This window comes from Odocoileus virginianus, chromosome 12 (genome assembly GCF_023699985.2).
Source record: "Odocoileus virginianus isolate 20LAN1187 ecotype Illinois chromosome 12, Ovbor_1.2, whole genome shotgun sequence".
NCBI classification, from domain to species: domain Eukaryota; kingdom Metazoa; phylum Chordata; class Mammalia; order Artiodactyla; family Cervidae; genus Odocoileus; species Odocoileus virginianus.
In genome coordinates this window covers 9056894-9075846 of record NC_069685.1, presented here as the reverse complement: position 1 = coordinate 9075846, position 18953 = coordinate 9056894, and positions in this window count along the sequence as shown.

Sequence of the window (18953 nt, the reverse complement as noted above, 5' to 3'; positions counted from 1 at the left end):
ATATTCATTGTCTCCATTTCTTTCCTCTTCACCCACTTCCTACAACTCATTTCCTTCTGGACTCTGACCCATTTTTCTACGTAAACTTGTCAAGTTTACCAGTATCTTTGTCTCTAAATATAATGGGCTTGTGGAAATTTTTATTTTATTGTCTTGAACACTCAACACTGTTAACCATTACCTGTCAGCAGAACAACTAGGCTAGGCACATGCTTGAAGTTCTTCCAAAACCAAGGAAATATTGAAGAAATTTAGCCTCAATGAACTTACCTAAATTCTTCCATCAGAGAAATTTAGAAGCCATTTTAATATTGATATATGTCTTGAATCATGCTTTATGAATGGATAAATATATTGCATATAATGTTTAATTTTAATATGCATATATATTATGCATATTATATTGGAGAGAAAATACCATAATCTTTGAGTGTCTCTAAAAGCCCTGATCCAGCTCCCATGTCTTGGAACTCTCAGTTACTTTTGGGACACTACCAACCCCCAGCTTCACATGCACATCTCTGATTGCTGTCTCTTCCCCTGCAGGGACTTTAAATGCCGGTGTTCTCTGAGGTTCTATCCTAACACCTGTTCTCTTACTCTGCCCACATTCCCTGGATAAGCATCCATAAATCCACATCTAAGCTTCAAGTTTTGTTTGTGATGATGCCTTCCATATCTATATCTGAGAGTTAGACTTCTTTCCTAAATTCTTTATCATAATATATATATAATTGTATATTCAACCACCCAGTGGAAGCCACTGCTCAGACAGATATCTTGGAGATGATTCAAGTTCAACGAGCCCTTGAATGATCTCAACTTGTCTCTCTACAACTTTCTCCTCTCTCACTGCTTGTTGTTTGAGTGAATGATGCTATAGTCCAGACTGGAAACTCAGGATTCTGACCTAACTCCTTCTACTCCTTCATTGTCACAACCGATCAGCCATCAAGTCCGAGGACTCTGCTTGCTTTTACTCCTTGATTGCGCCCAGGGCTCTCCACCGCCACTAACACAGTGCTCCAGGCCACCATCTTTTCCCTTCCAAATTACCACAATAATCATCTTCTTGGTTTTCCTCCAGTCTATTTTTTCCAATTGAGAACCACGATGATTTTTTTAAAGCAATGTGACCCTGTTTCTCTCTGTTTAAAATCACTACATTTAAGATGACTTAGAAATCCTGCATGCGTATCTCCAGACAATGCAACACTCATTCAGCTCTTAAAACAAATGAAGTATCAAGCCATGAAAAGACATGGAAAAACCACCTTACTTTTTTTAGGACATTAGTAAGTGACTGAAGTGACTTAGCACACAAGAGAAGTCAATATGAGAAGGCTGAATACTGGATGTTTCTAAATATGTGACACTATGGAAAAGGTGAAACTATGGAGACAGTAAAAAGATCAGCGCTGGCCAAGGGTTAGGATTGAACAGGAAGAACACAGAGGACTTTTAGGGCAATGAAACTATAATGGTGGAAACATGTCTACACATTTGTTAAAATCATAGAAGTATAACACCAAAAGTGAACCTGAATGTGAACTGTGGACTATGGGTGCTAATGTAGGTTCACGGATTATAACAAATCTCCCCCTTCGGTGCAGGATGTTGACAGAGGGGCAGGCCTTCCATGAGGATAGGGGTATTCAGGAACTCTGTGTTTGCTGCTCAATTTTGCTCTGAACCTAAAACTGCTTTAAAAAACCACAACCCTCCATGGTCTGGCTTTTTGATACCTTTTCAAAATAATCTCTTCTTCATTCTGCCCTTGGAGTCTCTCTTTTCCTTTTTAATACGGAACTTTGTTTCTTTGAACTGGCCATGTTCTTGTCCGTTTCTGAGTCGGCAGACCTGTTCTAACTTTACTTCTTCTCTTGTGGTCTTGTCATTCTCTATCATTTATCAAACTTTATTGCTCTTGCATTTTCACTTGTCTATTTTCTTTGCCAGACTCCAAGTTCTGAGTCCATTTTATTCACTGTAGTATCTCCAGTGTTGGGCATATAAAACAATAAATAAATGAATGGGGAATATACAGCTGGAACAATTTTATCCCATTCTTACCCAGACCTACCCTGGTTTTGTTTTCAACTGCTCTTAGCTCTTTGTAAGAATGCACTCTAATAATCACAGGCCTAGATTGCCAGATTTAATAAGGACAATGAAAGGTAACAGGCACTCAGATAAATTTGAATTTCAGGCAAAAAATGGATAGTGTTTTAACATGAGTATGTCCCCTGATATGTAATATTTTTATAACATTTAATTTAATATTTATATAACATTTGGGGACATTTGTATTAAAAGTCTATTTGTTGTATGGAATTCAAATTTAATGGAGCTTCCTGTATTTTATCGGACAGTTTTACTCAGGTCCCAAGAACTGTTTCCTGGTTACTGGAAACACTCATTTAAATGCAAATAATAGCACTGGGTACCTGCCTCCATGTTGAGTTCTCTTTAGTAAATTTCTGCGAAGAACTCCCCTTTTCTCTTTTCATTTTTCAGTGCTTACAGCAGAGCATTTCTATCTCTCATAAAGAAAGTTTTTTGCCATTTACTAGCAGGAAAGAGTTTTGCTTTTAAGCTGTGGCCTTGTCTTTTGAAATGGTATTATTATACATGTAATTCACATATCATCAGTTCAGTTCAATCACTCAATCGTGTTCAATTCTTTGCGACCCCATGGACTGTAGGACGCCAGGCTTCTCTGTCCATCACCAATTCCCGGAGCTTGCTCAAACTCATGTCCATTGAGTCTGTGATGCCATCCAACCATCTCATTCTCTGTCGTCCCCTTCTCCTCCCACCTTCAATCTTTCCCAGCATCAGGGTCTTTTCTAAGGAGTCAGTTCTTCACATCAGGTGGCCAAAGTATTGGAGCTTTAGCTTCAGCATCAGTCCTTGCAATGAATATTCAGGACTGATTCCTTTAGGAAGGACTGGTTGGATTGCCTTGCAGTCTAAGGGGCTCTCAAGAGTCTTCTCCAACACCACAGTTCAAAAGCCTCAATTCTTAGTGCTCAGCCTCTCACATCCATACATGACCACTGGAAAAACCATAGCTTTGACTGGACGGACCTTTGTTGGCAAAGCAATGTCTCTGGTTTTTAATATGCTGTTCATAATTCACTCATTTAAAGAATACCATTTAGTATATTCACAGAGCTGTGCAACTGTCACCATAATCTAATTTTATTTTATTTTTTAACAGAGTGCTTCTTATCTTTTTTTCCCTCTCTTTGGCTAAATCCTACTGCATGCAGGATCTTAGTTCCCTGATCAGGGATAGAACCCATGCCCCCTGTATTGAGAACATGGAGTCTGAACGACCAGGGAAATCCCTGCCATAATCTAATTTTAGAATATTTTCATCACTTCCCCAAAGAAACCTTGTACCTGATAGCAGTCATTCCCTATTAGTCACCTATTCCCAGGCTTAGGCAATAACTAATATGCTTTCTGTCCTTTTGGATTTGGAAATTTTATTTAAATGGGATCACACCATATGTGGTCTTTTGTGACTGACTTCTTTCCCTTAGTAAAATGCTTTCAAGTTTCATCCATGTTATAGCATGTATCATATTTCACTCCTTTGTATCACCAAATATTGTTCCATTGTGTGGGTACATCACAATTTATATATCCTCTGATCAGTTGATGGACATTTGGGTTATTTTTACTGTCTTTTGTAAGAATAACATTCTAAAATTGAATAATATTGTAAAATTGACTTCTGTCAAACTTTTGTTTGTTGTCTATAGTCAAGTTTTAGGGAAAAGGCATAGTTAGTATTTTGCTTGACTTAACAGTTATAGTATTTTACTCTGCTTTTGGAATTTCAGTGGATTTCTTGGTCTATTTTGTTTTTCATCGAATCTTTTCTTTTACATGGAAATTGTTTAAGTTAATTCAAGAGGTATACTAGAGTTGTGATAAGCAACTGCAAGATCTGTCACGCTGTTCTGAGATGTTTCAGCAGTTAAACTTGAGCATTTGTTGTGCAACAAGTCTGTCCAGTATGATATTTTCCACGACTACAGAGAATATCATAGACTATGGCATCTGGAAATGATCATGGGCTTTGATGGGCACAGATGTGTGAAACTGTGGTGTGAGGCTGGAGTTTTTATGTTATGTATTGATTTTATGAAATATATTTTCTCATGTGACTTGTGGATGACTGTACCTGGAATGGTAAATCAAAATATAAAACCAAAACACAATGAGACAGTAAGAATTTCTGGGTCTTCATAGACACAGAAACATTAAAAACAAATAATTTCTTGGTGAAGGTGAGTACATAAGAGTCAATGCTGGTCATTGTGCTCTGTGAGAATATTAATTTTGCCATGGGGAATCATATGGCTTTGCTTACATTAGCTCAAAATGATGGAAGACTAGTAAAATTGTTATTTTTTTTTTCTTGCCCATGCCATGTGGCATGCAGGATATTAGCTCTCCAATCAGGGATCGAACCCATGTCCCCTGGAGTGGAAGCAGAGTCGTAACAGCTGGACCGTTGGGGAAGTCACAGAGGTTGGTGAAATTAAACACAAACTTACTGTGCTTTTATCATCAGTGCATGGCTTCTTTCTCTTTTACTTCCTCTTTCCCTCCCTCCTTCCCTCTCTTTCCTCTTTCTTAATGATTTCCCCAAAATCGCTTGGGTAGAATGAATATTTGGAAATTGCTAAAGGAACCATAATACTTTGCACGTTTTTACATAAATATTGAATACAAAGTAGTGATTTTCAAACTGCTTAACACATAACTTCCAATAGATTAAGGCACCATTCAAGCTTTATAAAGAGTTGACATTCTATCAGTCTTTTTTTCACGTTTCATCATTTTGAAACAATGAGTAAGGTATGTACTTTTAAAAATTAAAGTGAAAATATATTTATCATATTTTGAGATTTGCTTATCTCCCTTGAAATAATTATATGTATTTACTAGATCATCACAAAACAGTTCTTTTTACACATATACCTTGTTCATACCTGTCTTTTCAAATATTCTTAAAGTTGGTGCTCAGAGACTAAACATCCAAGAAGCATAATAGATCACTATGGTCCATTAAACCGAATATTTGCTCTTTGACTTTCAATTAGGACTCAGTACAATCATCATCTGGAATTCTATATGTTAACATTTTAATGAATTGAAGATTCCATCTTTCATGTACCACTAAGAAAGAAGAAAAAGGTTAATTAATTGAAATAAATGTAAGGTATATCCTGATTTCAGAGATATAACAATGAGGGAAAATATTCACTCTAGAATTAAAGACAAGTAGTGGCACTTCTGGGCTTCCCAGGTGGCTCAGTGGTAAAGAATCTACCTGCCAATACAGGAGACGCAAGAGTGTGGGTTTGATACCTGGGTCAGGAAGATCCCCTGGAGAAAGAAATGGCAACCCACTCCAGTATTCCTGTCTGAGAAATCCCATGGACAGAGGAGCCTGGTGGACTACAGTCCACAGGGTTGCAATGAGTTGAACATACATACATACAAATATACTCAGAAGACACACTACAATATATCAGGTAGTGGTCAATTTTATTTAGTTGGAAATTAATTGATCACTAATATATGTTTAGTTCTGGGCTCAATAACTGGGCTGGAACCATTTACTGTCTAGTTTCTGTTTGGTAACTATCTTCTATATGCACCACATTATACCGGCTGAAATAGTTGGAGTAAGTAGCTGCCCATGAAGTGTGGGTTAAAGTTTCTTGGAAAAGTCTTTATCCTTACTTATCCTCATTTTCTTCCTGATGCCAGGAAACCTCCTGTAAGCATTTTCTTCCATTGGCCTTATGTCCTTTCAACATGTGGCTATTTCTGGAAGGATGCATTGACTATTTTAATCATTAACTCTCCAGTATGGAATCATTTGATCATTGATTACATTTTCCCAATGGGATGGTACACTATCATAACTTATGAGGAATCCAAGCTTCAGAGAGCTCACGTAACTTGCCAGGACTGCACAACATAGAGCTGGTTTAACTGGGTTTTCATCTCGGCGCTATTTATTGAGTCTGACTGCCTTTCAAGAACACCTCAAATATACACAAATGAAGTCTCTAATCCAGCTGAGATTTTGAAAAGTAAGAGAATAAAGAGATAATGGGGAGGTGAGGTAGTGCCTGAGAGGATCAGTCTTGAGTGTGGATGGAGTGGGGGGTGTTGTTCGGGCAACGAGAAGACAAAGTTTTCTGAAAGGGAAAGTAGAAAGATGCCAGAAATAAACCTGTCAGTTCACAACTCCTGCCCTGTGCTTTTACCAGAAATTACTGATTCCTAGAACTGAGCTTGTTGACCTCATATATTTGTTAGATTTACTTCAATTTAATATTTTACTAAGATTCCTCAGAAGATGTTAGGACTCACTTAGGAACCCTGGCAATTTTTTTTTTGTCTTGAATTTAGAGCTGAAATTACTGTATTTTAATCCAATAATTAATGCAAATTTTTTATGACCAGTATTTGACTTTGGAGGTTCCTTTTATTCACTTTTTATGGTTAGGATGAGAAAACAACTGGGAAATTCTAGTTTGCAAGCATTTGAACACACCCATATCTGCATGGCTGAATCTTAACGGTGGTCATAAAGCTCATGGAGAGATAAGAAATACTAATATCATTTTTTCTGGATATCATGGATAATATTTGTCTCTTTGTCCCTCAATAACACTGAAGAGTAAGCTTTAGCTTTTTATAGGAACACAGGATGACATACTGCATTTTTACAGTAGATTCTTGATATGCATAAATGATACTATTGCAAATTCACAGGCTTAATCTTCAGATTAAATTAACCAGAGTTCCTGGTTGGAAGACATAAGTGGAAAATAAGAGAGCTGTGTTGAAGTGTATTCATTCATTTCACAAATATTTACAAAGCTCCTACTGTATATCACTGTATATATACTTTTCAAGGATATGGATATGTAACAGTGCACTAACCAGACATATCTTCTGTCTTTATTCTAGGAGAAGAGTAGCCCAGTGGAGTAAGAACAGTTAAGTCCTTGTGGTCAATCGCAGATACAGTAATCTTCATATATGCTCTTCCCTTTGCTATGAAAACTTCTCATGCAGAGTTTTACTAACTCCTACTTACTCTTTATGACTGCATTTAGACAGCCCTTCCTCTAGAAGCTTCCTCTAAGCCCTCAAGTTCAACATATTTGCCCTTCTCATGTACTCTCATGAAACCCTGCATTATTTTTAGCTGTTACACTATTTCATTTGTATGTATTCTCCACCAGCTGATAAACTTGGATTATATTAAGAATGAGGAATTTTTTGTTCATCGTTGTAACCCCAGCAACTTGCATGGTGTTTGGCACAAGACGGGAACACAGATTTTCTCGGTGAATAATTGACTTAATGAAATGTCTCACTCTAGCACATCAGTCACTTATAGAGTATAATTCAAAATCATCTTTTCTTAGATTATTAGATGGTTATTTCGGAAGAATCCTCCAAGGATGTGAGATCCGTTTACCAAGAGCTGAATGCTTTGAGCTCCTAGTCAATGTTTCTATGCAGTAAGATGGTTGATGAGATTTTAAAAGGTTCTTGCAGTGTGTGTGTGTGTGTGTGTGTGTGTGTTGTTTGTGTATGTGCTGACGTTAGCTCTGATTTGTCACATCTTTCTATGTGAAACTCCAAAGTATATTTCATATCTCAATACTGAAAATATATAATAAAAGAGCTTCAAGGAATAATACGGCATAAAATAAGCTAATAATCATAGTGATAGCAACATCATTTTAGTTCAGTTGCTCAGTCGTGTCCAACTCTTTGTGACCCCATAGACTGCAGCATGTCAGGCTTCCCTGTCCATCACCAACTCCTGGAGCTTACTCAGACTCATTGTCCATTTGTTGGTGATATCATCCAACCATATCATCCTCTGTCATCCCCTTTTCCTCTTGTGTTCAATCTTTCCCAGCATCAGGGTCTTTTCCAATGAGTCAACTCTTCATGTCTGGTGGCCAAACTAATGGAGTTTCAGCTTCAGCATCAGTCCTTCCAATGAATATTCAGGACTGATCTCCTTTAGGATGGACTGGTTGGATCTCCTTGCAGTCCAAGGGACCCTCAAGAGTCTTCTCCAACACCACTGTTCAAAAGCATCAATTCTTCGGTGCTGAGCTTTCTTTATAGTCCAACTCTCACATCCATACATGGATACTAGAGAAGCCATAGCTTTGACTAGACAGACCTGTGTTGGTAAAGTAATGTCTCTGCTTTTTAATATATTGTGTAGGTTGGTTATAGCTTTTCTTCCAAGGAGCAAGCATCTTTTAATTCCACGACTGCAGTGACCATCTGCAGGGATTTTGGAACCCCCAAAAATAAACTCTGTCACTGTTCCCATTATTTCTCCACCTGTTTGCCATGAAGTGATGGGACCGGACACTGTGATCTTAATTTTCTGAATGTTGAACTTTAAGCCAACTTTTTCATTCTCCTCTTTCACTTTCATCAAGAGACTCTAGTTCTTCTTCATTTTCTGCCATAAGGGTAGTGTCATCAACACATCTGAGGTTATTGATATTTCTCCTGGCAATCTTGATTCCAGCTTGGGCTTCATTCAGCCTGGCATTTTGCATGATGTAGTCTGCATATAAGTTAAATAAGCAGTGTGACAATATACAGCCTTGATGTACTTCTTTCCCAGTTTGGAACCAGTCTTTTGTTCCATGTCCAGTTCTAACTGTTGCTTCTTGACCTGCATATAGATTTCTCAGGAGGAAGGTAAGGTGGTCTGGTATTCCCATCTCTTTTAGAATTTTTCATATTTTGTTGTGATCCACGCAGTCAAAGGCTTTGGCGTAGTCAATAAAGCAGAAATAGATGTTTTTCTGGAATGCTCTTGCTTTTTCAATGATCCAGCAGATGTTGACAATTTGATCTCTGGTTCCTCTGCCTTTTCTAAATCTAGTTTGAACATCTGGAAGTTCATGGTTCACATATTGTTGAAGCCTGGCTTGGAGAATTTTGAGCATTACTTTGCTAGCATGTGAGATGGATACAATTGTGCAGCAGTTTGATATTTGTTGGCATTGCCTTTCTTCGGGATTGGAAGGAATGCTGACCTTTTCCAGTCCTATGGCCACTGCTGAGTTTTCCAAATTTGCTGGCATACTGAGTGCAGCACTTTGACAGCATCTTCTTTTAGGATTTGAAACAGCTCAACTGGAATTGTATCACCTCCATTAGCTTTGTTCGTAGTGATGGCCCATTTGACTTCACATTCCAGGTTGTCTGGCTCTAGGTGGATGATTCCACGATGGTGGTTATCTGGGTCATGAAGATCTTTTTTGTATAGTTCTTCTGTGTATTCTTGCCACCTCTTCTTAATATTTTCTGCTTCTGTTAGGTCCATACCATTTCTGTCCTTTATTGTGCCCATCTTTGTATGAAATGTTCCCTTGGTGTCTCTAATTTTCTTGAAGAGACCTCTAGTCTTTCCCATTCTATTATTTTCCTCTATTTCTTTGAATTGATCATGGAGGAAGGCTTTCTTATCTCTCCTTGCTCTTCTTTGAAACTCTGCATTCCAATGGGTATATCTTTCCTTTCTTCTTTGACTTTTGCTTCTCCTATTTTCTCAGCTTTTTGTAAGGCCTCTTCAGACAACTATTTTGCCTTTTTGCATTTCTTTTTCTTCAGGATGGTCTTGATAACTGCCTCTTGTACAATGTCATGGACCTCCATCCATAGTTCTTCAGCTACTCTATCAGATCTAATCCCTTGAATCTATTTGTCACTTCCACTGTATTATAGTAAGGGATTTGATTTAGGTCATATCTGAATGGTCTATTGGTTTTCCCTACTTTCTTTATTTTTAAGTCTGAATTTTGCAATAAGGATTTCATGATCTGAGCCACAGTCAGCTCCCGGTCTTGTTTATGCTGACTGTATATAGCTTCTCCACCTTTGGCTGCAAAGAATATAATCAATCTGATTTTGGTGTTGACCATCTGGTGATATCCATGTGTAGAGGCTTCTCTTGTGTTGTTGGAAGAGGGTGTTTGCTATGGCTAGTGTGTTCTGTTGGCAAAACTCTGTTAGCCTTTGACCTGCTTCACTTTGTGCTCCAAGGTCAAATTTGCCTGTTACTCCACATATCTCTTGACTTCCTACTTTTGCATTCCACTCCCCTATAATGAAAAGGATATCTTTTTTGGGTGTTCTAGAAGGTCCTGTAGGTCTTCATAAAGTCATTCAACTTCAGCTTCTTTGGTATTAGTGCTTGGGATAGAGACTTGGATTACCGTGATATTGAATGCTTTGCCTTGGAAATGAACAGAGATCATTCTGTCGTTTTTGAGGTTGCATCCAAGTACTGCATTTCAGACTCTTTAATTGACTATGATGGCCACTCCATTTCTTCTAAGGGATTCTTGCCCACAGTAGTAGGTATAATGGTCATCTGAGTTAAATTCACCCATTCCAGTTCATTTTAGTTCACTGATTCCTAAAATGTCAATGTTCAATCTTGCTGTCTCCAGTTTGACCACTTCCATTTTGCCTCAATTCATGGACCTAACATTCCAGGTTCCTCTACAATATTGTTTTTTACAGCATCCGACTTTACTTCCATCACCAGTTACATCCACAACTGTGTGTTGTTTTTGCTTTGGCTTCATCTCTTCATTTTTTTCTGGAGTTATTTCTCCACTGATCTCCAGTAGCAAATTGGGCACCTACTGACCTGGGGAGTTCATCTTTCAGTGTCCTGTCTTTTCATACTGTTCATGTGGTTCTCAAGGCAAGAATACTGAAGTGGTTTGCCATTCACTTCTCCAGTGGACCACATTTTGTCAGAACTCTTCACCATGACCCATCCATCTTGGGTGGTCCTACATGGCATGGCTCATATTTTCATTGAGTTAGACAAGTCTGTGGTCCATGTGATTAGTTTGGTTAGTTTTCTGTGATTGTGGTTTTCATTCTGTTGGCGCTCTAATGGATAATGATAAAAAGCTTATGGAAGCTTCCTGATGGGAGAGACTGACTGAGGGGGAAACTGCGTCTTGTTCTGATGGGTGGGGCCATGCTCAGTTTAGTTCAGTTCAGTAGCCCAGTCCTGTCTGACTCTTTGTGACCCTATGGACTGTAGCATGCCTGACCTCCCTGTCTATCACCAACTCCCAGAGTTTACTCAAACTTATGTCCATTAAGTTGGTGATGCCATCCAACCATCTCATCTTCTGTCATCCCCTTCTCCTTCAGCCTTCAATCTTTCCCAGAATCAGGGTCTTTTTAAATGAGTCAGCTCTTCGCATCAGGTGGCCAACGTATTGGAGTTTCAGCTTCAGCATCAGTCTTTCCAATGAATATTCAGGACTGATTTCCTTTAGGATGGACTGGTTGGATCTCCTTGCAGTCCAAGGAACTCTCAAGAGTCTTCTCCAACACCACCGTTCAAAAGCATCAATTCTTCGGTGCTCAGCTTTCTTTATAGTCCAGCTCTCACATCCACAAATGGCTACTGGAAAAACCATAGCTTTGACTAGATGGACCTTTGTTGGCAAAGTAATGTCTCTGCTTTCTAATATGCTGTCTAGGTTGGTCATAACTTTTCTCCCAAGGAGCAAGTGTATTTTAGTTTCATGCTCAGTAAATCTTTGATCCAATTTTCTGTTGATGGGTAGGGCTGTGTTCCCTTCCTGTTGTTTGATCTGAGGCCAAACTATGGTGGAGATGATGAAGATAAGGTTCTTCAAAATGTCCCATGCACGCACTGCTGCACTGAGTGCCCGGCTCTGAGCAGGCCAGCACTGACCCATGCCTCTGCCGGAGACTCCTGATCACCTTTGGCAAGTCTGGGACAGTTACTTTTGGGTCGCTGCTCCTTTCTTCTGAGTCCTGGTGTACACAAGGTTTTGTTTGTGCCCCCCAAGAGTCTGTTTCCCCAGTCCTATGTAAGTTCTAGCAGCTCTATGGTGGGGTTAATGGTGACCTCCTCCAAGACGGCTTATGCCATACCCAGGTCTGCTGTATGTATCACAGCAACACACACTTATTATGTGCCAGGCAATATTATAAGCACTTTGAAGTGTTAGTTGCTCAGTCATGTCTGACTCTTTGCAACCCCATGGACTGTAGCCTGTGAAGATCTCTGTCCATGGGATTTCCCAGGCAATGGAGTGGGTAGCCATTCCCTTCTCCAACCCAGGGGCTGAACCCAGGTCTCCCACATTTCAGGCTGATTCTTTACTGCCTTAGCCACCCCATACTTAGTTTATATTTTGACATCCCTGTGAAGAGACTGAGCCCTGGGAGGTTGCATAACTTGACTACTTAGTGACTGAATAGTCGATGAAGATGTAAGCTCCAAAGTCTAGCTCTAGAGTTCACACTCTATGTTGGACTCCTTCAATTTGAAAATAAAAATCTATTGATCTGATAAAGAAAAATCCAAACAAAACAAAATAAAAGAATAAAACAGCTAAAGGAGTACCACTTGAATTGGACCAAGCAATTCTTTCAAAGTGTTAAAATTTGATATATTAAAAACTACCACCGACATCTATTTTTTTTTTTTGTCAAGGGAATTAATTGCTTATTAGACAGATGGAAGAGTTCAGTTGAGGGGGAAAGCGCTAAAGTATGTAGCCTGTGTGAGAGAAAGGGCAAGCTTGGCACACAGTGATATGCCAAAAATACTTGCAAAAATATGTCAGAAAGATAGCAGGCAGGTGACTAGCATCCCAAAGTCCACATGACTGGGGCCAAGATGGGGAATGAAGAGAAGGCAATGAACAGGGAGATGACAGGTGAACAAAAACCTTTTATCTTTTAAAAGATGTCTTGTGCAATGAAATAGAAGCGATGACTCACAGTGCTGTAATTAGATAGGTAGAAGGTTGTAAATCACAGATTATTGGTAGAGTAAAACATTTAAGTGACTTAACCAATTAATATCCAATAGTATTTTTGAGAACAATAATTTTTGTTGATGACCAGCCATTTGATGAACATTCTATAGCACCAAAGTTGATTTATAAATAATTTGTATGTGTTGAAGGTTTTTTTTCTATATTCCAGGGCTAGATCAGCCAGTGGGAAAAATGAAGGGATATTTGTAAATGCCTCTGGAGGACCTTAGAAATAAATATGCATGATGAATGAAAACCTGACATAGGCAATATGGTTTTTAATGTAAGGGTGAAATATGTTATTGAGAAGTTCTAGAACAAACATTTCTTCTGTCAAAGTATGATATATGCTTTTCTAAAAAACTTCACGTTTGGCAAAAACCCCTTCTAAAACATAACAAAGGTTAACAGAAAGACAGAATTGGAGGAGGTCATTCCAAACCTGTACATGTTTATAACTAGTATGATATGAAAAATAACAGTCCTAATTACTAACAATAATTCAGTTAAAAGGACAATTCAATACTGTTTAAAAATAATACTACATTAAATTTTAAGTTTCACCTCTGGAGGGAAAAGGTAAAGGTAGCTGGATAGGAGTGAATGTAAGAGAGGGTTAAAGCATCTGAATTATGGAAATAGGGGAAGAGAGATATGTTTCAGGTTGAGGAATAATTTCAGACTTGGTATAAAATGCATAAAAGGAGGAAAATCTCCCACCAATGACTTTAAGATAGTGCTTGTTTCACTGGGGATAGTACTGGGTCTGTGCACCCTGCTGCAGTGAGCTGTGTTATTGTATTGTATTCAGATGCTTTTACTTGATGACATAAAATGTTAACAGGCTGGGGAAATTCATGTATAAGCCAAGGCTACTTCTGTGTAGAAGCTGCAACATTGTAGAGAATCAATTAATTGTAATTTCATTTCTATCATCTATCAATCAATAATTCACCCATCCATTCATCCACCTACACACACACCAATCCACACAGCCAACTATCCAGCTATTCATCTCGTCATCTATCTGTCTACCTCCCCATCTACTTACCTAGTTAGGATGAGGGATTGAGGATGTTCTGAGAATGCTTTGCTCTCAGTACCCAGAAGACTGAATCCCCCTCCTCTCACTGCATCTTAGAAAACTTCCATTTGGGTATTTTACTGCTTGAATCTATTCCTAATGTCTGTGACTCTTTGCCTCTATTGTTGAATTTGAAGGTCAGAAATCAGGTCAACATTTTTTATTCTAATGTACTTGAACTGGATTTTTTTAAATTAAAAAATCAAAGCATCTCCAAATATTCCTGCTTATAATAAAATTAGTGTCTAAAATTAAAAAAACTTAATAATACACAAAATCTGAAATATATATTTATCCTATGAAATTAAAGTAAACACAGCCAATCTTCTCCTTTGTATTGAACTAAATTGCTATTAATGCTTTTTCAGTTCCATTTTTGTACTGAATGACTGGGTTATATGAATTTTTATTGCATGCTGCTTCCTTTGCATTGGGAAAAATCATTTTGAGTGAAGAATTACTCCTCTCAATATAGGTTAATTATTTCTGAGGAGCTGGCAGATGAAAAAAATGACAGGAATATTATCGCTTGTGTTTAGCTTTTTGTGTATTTAACATGTGTAGCTGAAATAATTAAAATGAAAAGAATGCTCTTTTATCTAATGAATTAATGGAACAGGCATCCAGAAGTTGTACTGAAAAAGTTCAACTGAAGCTGCTTAAATCATCTTCCATAAATCAACTGAGTTGGTTCAGTAATCTCATATCCAATAAGGTAATAATGTCTTCCTTTGCCTCGTTTTTATCTTTTGCATTCAAGTTTCATGCACACCCTCGTTTGATATACAACTTTACTTTTAAGTTTATATGAAAGATGCAACATAATTTTATTCTAAATATGAACTTGACAATATGGATTCAAATGTGATTCACTGATGTGCAACCTTGCGTGTGATATCTGAAACCAGAAATTGTCAAATGGTATATCAAAAAGGTAAATTAGCATTTGCTCAGCGCAACCTGACATGACAGATGGGTAGGAGGAGGGCTGTTATCCCTGAGAAGAAACTAAATATATTATAATTTGGATGTATACACAAACTGGATAAAGCTTTTCAGAAAAGAATTTTCTAGGCGAAATCTACTTTCCACACTCAAAATAATTAGCTAAGCCCCCTCCATCACTCGCTTCTTTCTTTGCTTCTATGAATCGCTTTGCAAAGCATCCATGCATGAAAATTACTTTATAGAATTTGTGTTTGTTAAGCACATACTAATTTCAAGACACTGCACTGGGCTCTGTAGAATACATTGGTAGAACATTTCCATGATAATAATATTAGTAGTAGCAATACTAAAAATAATCATATTGATAATGCTCATAGTTATTGAGGGCTTATGTGCCAGGAAGCTTTGTAAGAGCTTTTCATATATTCTGACTTTCACATACAGATACACTGGCAAACACAGTGATATACACAGAAACATACAGATACACACACCACTCAGTCAAGTAAAAACAAATGACTGAGTGATGTGGCTAATTGTTTGTACAGAACACACGTGCTTAGTTGTGTTAGACGATTTGCGACCCCTATGGACTGTAGACTGCCTCCAGAGTAACACCAAAAGAGTCATATGAAAAAGGGGGCGCTGAGCTTGGACCTGAAATGAGTCAGATTTGAGTAGACAGCCTGGGGAAGAAAAGGTTTTGGGGGGCAAGGGGTTGGGGGAAAGCTCTGTGAGTGAAAACTCAGAAGTAGAAAACTAGTCTGGATACAGGAACAGAATTTGCATTAGGAAGTAATCTGTGGGAGAGAAGGTGGGGTTAATGTCATGAGTGTGAACCTGAGGGGCTCAGAAATTTGATACTAGGTAAGTCATGGGGATCCATTAAGGCTTTTGGTTAAGGGGGGTGATTTGAAAAGAATATTTTCAAAAGATTTTCAGGTGAAACTAAGGAGGAGACAACATTGTTTAGGAACAGACATAGAGTAGTAATGACAGGAGAAGAATTTCATTTGCTATCAGAGGCGAGGACAGAGGAGTGAATGATGTCTCTGATCTTTGAGGTCTAGATGTTGGTCAGAAAGAAGAGCTGGTTACAGAGGCATGTGATGATTCAGGCTGCAGAAACGGTAGATGGAGGCAGCAGTGAGGCATCTATGAACAGAGCATTATAGAACATGATGAGAAATTTATGGGAGAAGTTCTGTTTGAAGGGTCATCAGCCTAGGGCTGGGAGCTACATGGGAGAGATGGACAAATTCTGTTCTCGAGAGAGAGAGAGTGAAAAGTGTGGAAGGCCAAGGAGAAAACCTGACCAACGGTGGAGGCAGAAGAAAAACTAGAGAATGGGATAAGGAATGGTCACAGAGTCAGGCTTGAAACAAAGATAGCAGACAAGCTATGGGAAGGCAGGGAGGAGAGGGCCTCAAGAAGGAGGGCATATTCAATAATACCTGATGTTGCTTCAAATGCAGAGAAAGGGGGCTGAGTAAAGATGAGAGAACTGTAATAACAGGGTCATTTTGACATCTGAGAATACAGCTTTAGCGAACTGGGAGATTAAGACCTTATTTTAGACCATCTATATCTGTGTATATATTTTTAAATTTTTGTTTTATATTGGAGCTTGGCTGAGTAACAATGTTGTGTTAGTTTCAGTTGTACAGAAAAGCAATTCAGTTACACATGTGCATGCAGATGAAGTTCCTTCAGTCGTGTCTGACACTTTGCGACCCTATGGAGCCTGCCAGGCTCCTCTGTCCATGGGCTTCTCCAGAGAGGAATACTGGAGTGGGTTGCCAGTGTTCTCCTCCAGGGGATCTCCCTGACCCAGGGATCAAACCCATGTCTCCTGCATTGGAAGGCGGAATCTCTACCACTGAGCCACAAGGCAAGCCCTCTAAGCAGGCTAAGGACCTAGAAAAAAAGATGTATGTCTTCAGGCTATCAACAGTGAAATAAGCAGCAGATAAAGGAGCAGGACAGGGCACTCTTGGGGGTTCTTTATGTTATCAAATTAGAGAAACAAAATAATGTGAGAGGCTGAGGTTATTTAATAATCTGCTACCTAAGGGAGCCAGAGAGTGTATGGAGGCTGGTGTCAAACTACGTATTCAGCTTTTGAGGAAAGCCTTCCAGTTCCAGAGGCTTTTAGTTTATGTTTGTTCATGTTCTTGAAACTCTTAATAGGCAATATGGCTTGTTTATGACTCTTGGATGTTAACAAATTTAAAAGCATAAAGGGTTTTTATATACACTAATAATTACATTCAAAGGGATTAAAATTAATTAAATTTAATTTTGATTAAAATTAAAAGTACCAGCATTGCCCAGGAAAAAACAAAAAACAAAAAGAATGCTCTTAGGAGACAGAGGTTTCATTTCTGTGATACTGGTGATGAACTTATAGGCCTGTCTAATACAGTACTCCCCGGCTCAGCATTAAAGAATCTGCCTGTTAGGAGTTATGGGTTTAAACCCACAGGAAGGGTCAGGAAGACCTCCTGGAGAAGGAAATGGCAACCCACTCCAGTATTCTTGCCTGGAGAATCCCATGGATAGAGAGACCTAGAAGACTCAGTCCACGGGGTCGCAAAGAGTCAGACACGACTTAGTGACTAAAAAAATTCTCTATGGTATTAGAGAGTAGCCAAATGTGGTTATTTACTTTTAAATTCACTAATTTGATTTACATTCAAATACTTCCAGTTACAAGTTCAGTTCCTCAGTCATATTAGCCAAATTCTAAGCTTTTAGTGGACAGTGCAGAGAAAGAACATTCCTATCACCACAGTAAGTTATATTAGACAAGAGTGGTATAAGATACAAAGCCATCTAAAGCACAGCCTGGTATCATAACCAGATGTGGAGAGCCATATATAGGTAATATTTCATTTTAGAGGATACAACAATATTTCAAGACTGTGTTTGTGCTTATTAAATCTTGTTGCAAGGGGACTTATTTGCTATACAATCTTGGGTTAAATTTTCTTCTATAGTATAAGTAGGTTTTGCAAATAGCTTCAAGCTGTTTTCCAAATAACTGTGAATGGAAGTGAGGGGTAAAAGAAACAGCAAAAGGAGATGTTAGGAGAATCTTAGAGCATGAATTTCTTGTGATGGGGCAGGTATTATCATGTGTGTGTTTATTCCTCCAGCTGACTTCTTTCTGTCCCATTCCTAGTTCCTTCCAATTCCTAATAGTACCAAGACACTCTTGAGAGTCCCTTGGATAGTAGGAGATCAAGCTGGTCAGTTCTAAAGGAAATCAACCCTGAATATTCATGGGAAGGACTGATACTGAAGCTGAAGCTCCAATACTTTGGCCACCTGATGTGAAAAGCTGATTCACTGGAAAAGCTGAGAAAGATGAGAAAGACTGAGAAAGACTGAAGGCAGGAGGAGAAGGGGGTGATGGAAGATGAGACGGTTGGATGGCATCATTGACTCAATGGACAGGAGTCTGAGCAAGCTCTAGGAGACAGTGAAGGACAGGGAAGCCTGGCATGCTGCACTTCATGGGGTCCCAAAGAGTTGGACACGACTGAGCAGCTGAACAACAACCACCTCGGAATGCTCTGTAAAATGGGTTGCCGCTGAATCTGTGCCTGTTGGAACCCTGGGCTGGGCCCAGCACATTTTACAGACTAGCTCAGTGGTATAATGGAATAAGGAAGGGGGAGGAGTTAGGCATGGGGCAGGAAGAAGTCGGGATTAGAGATGTAAGTCCAGCCTTTTTCACTTTTTCTTTCTAATTTGAAATATTTTATATCCATTCCAGTATTCTTGCCTGGAAAATCCCATGGACAGAGGAGCCTGGTGGGTTACAATCCATTGGGTGGCAAAGACTTGGACACAACTCCATGACCAAACAACAAAACAAATATGTTAAAATAATAAATAAAGATTAACACAATATAAAGAAATGTCGATATATGAAAAATAAGCCAGTGTATACAATTGGAGATTAATATGCAAACCAAACTTTGCTTGAATTATGG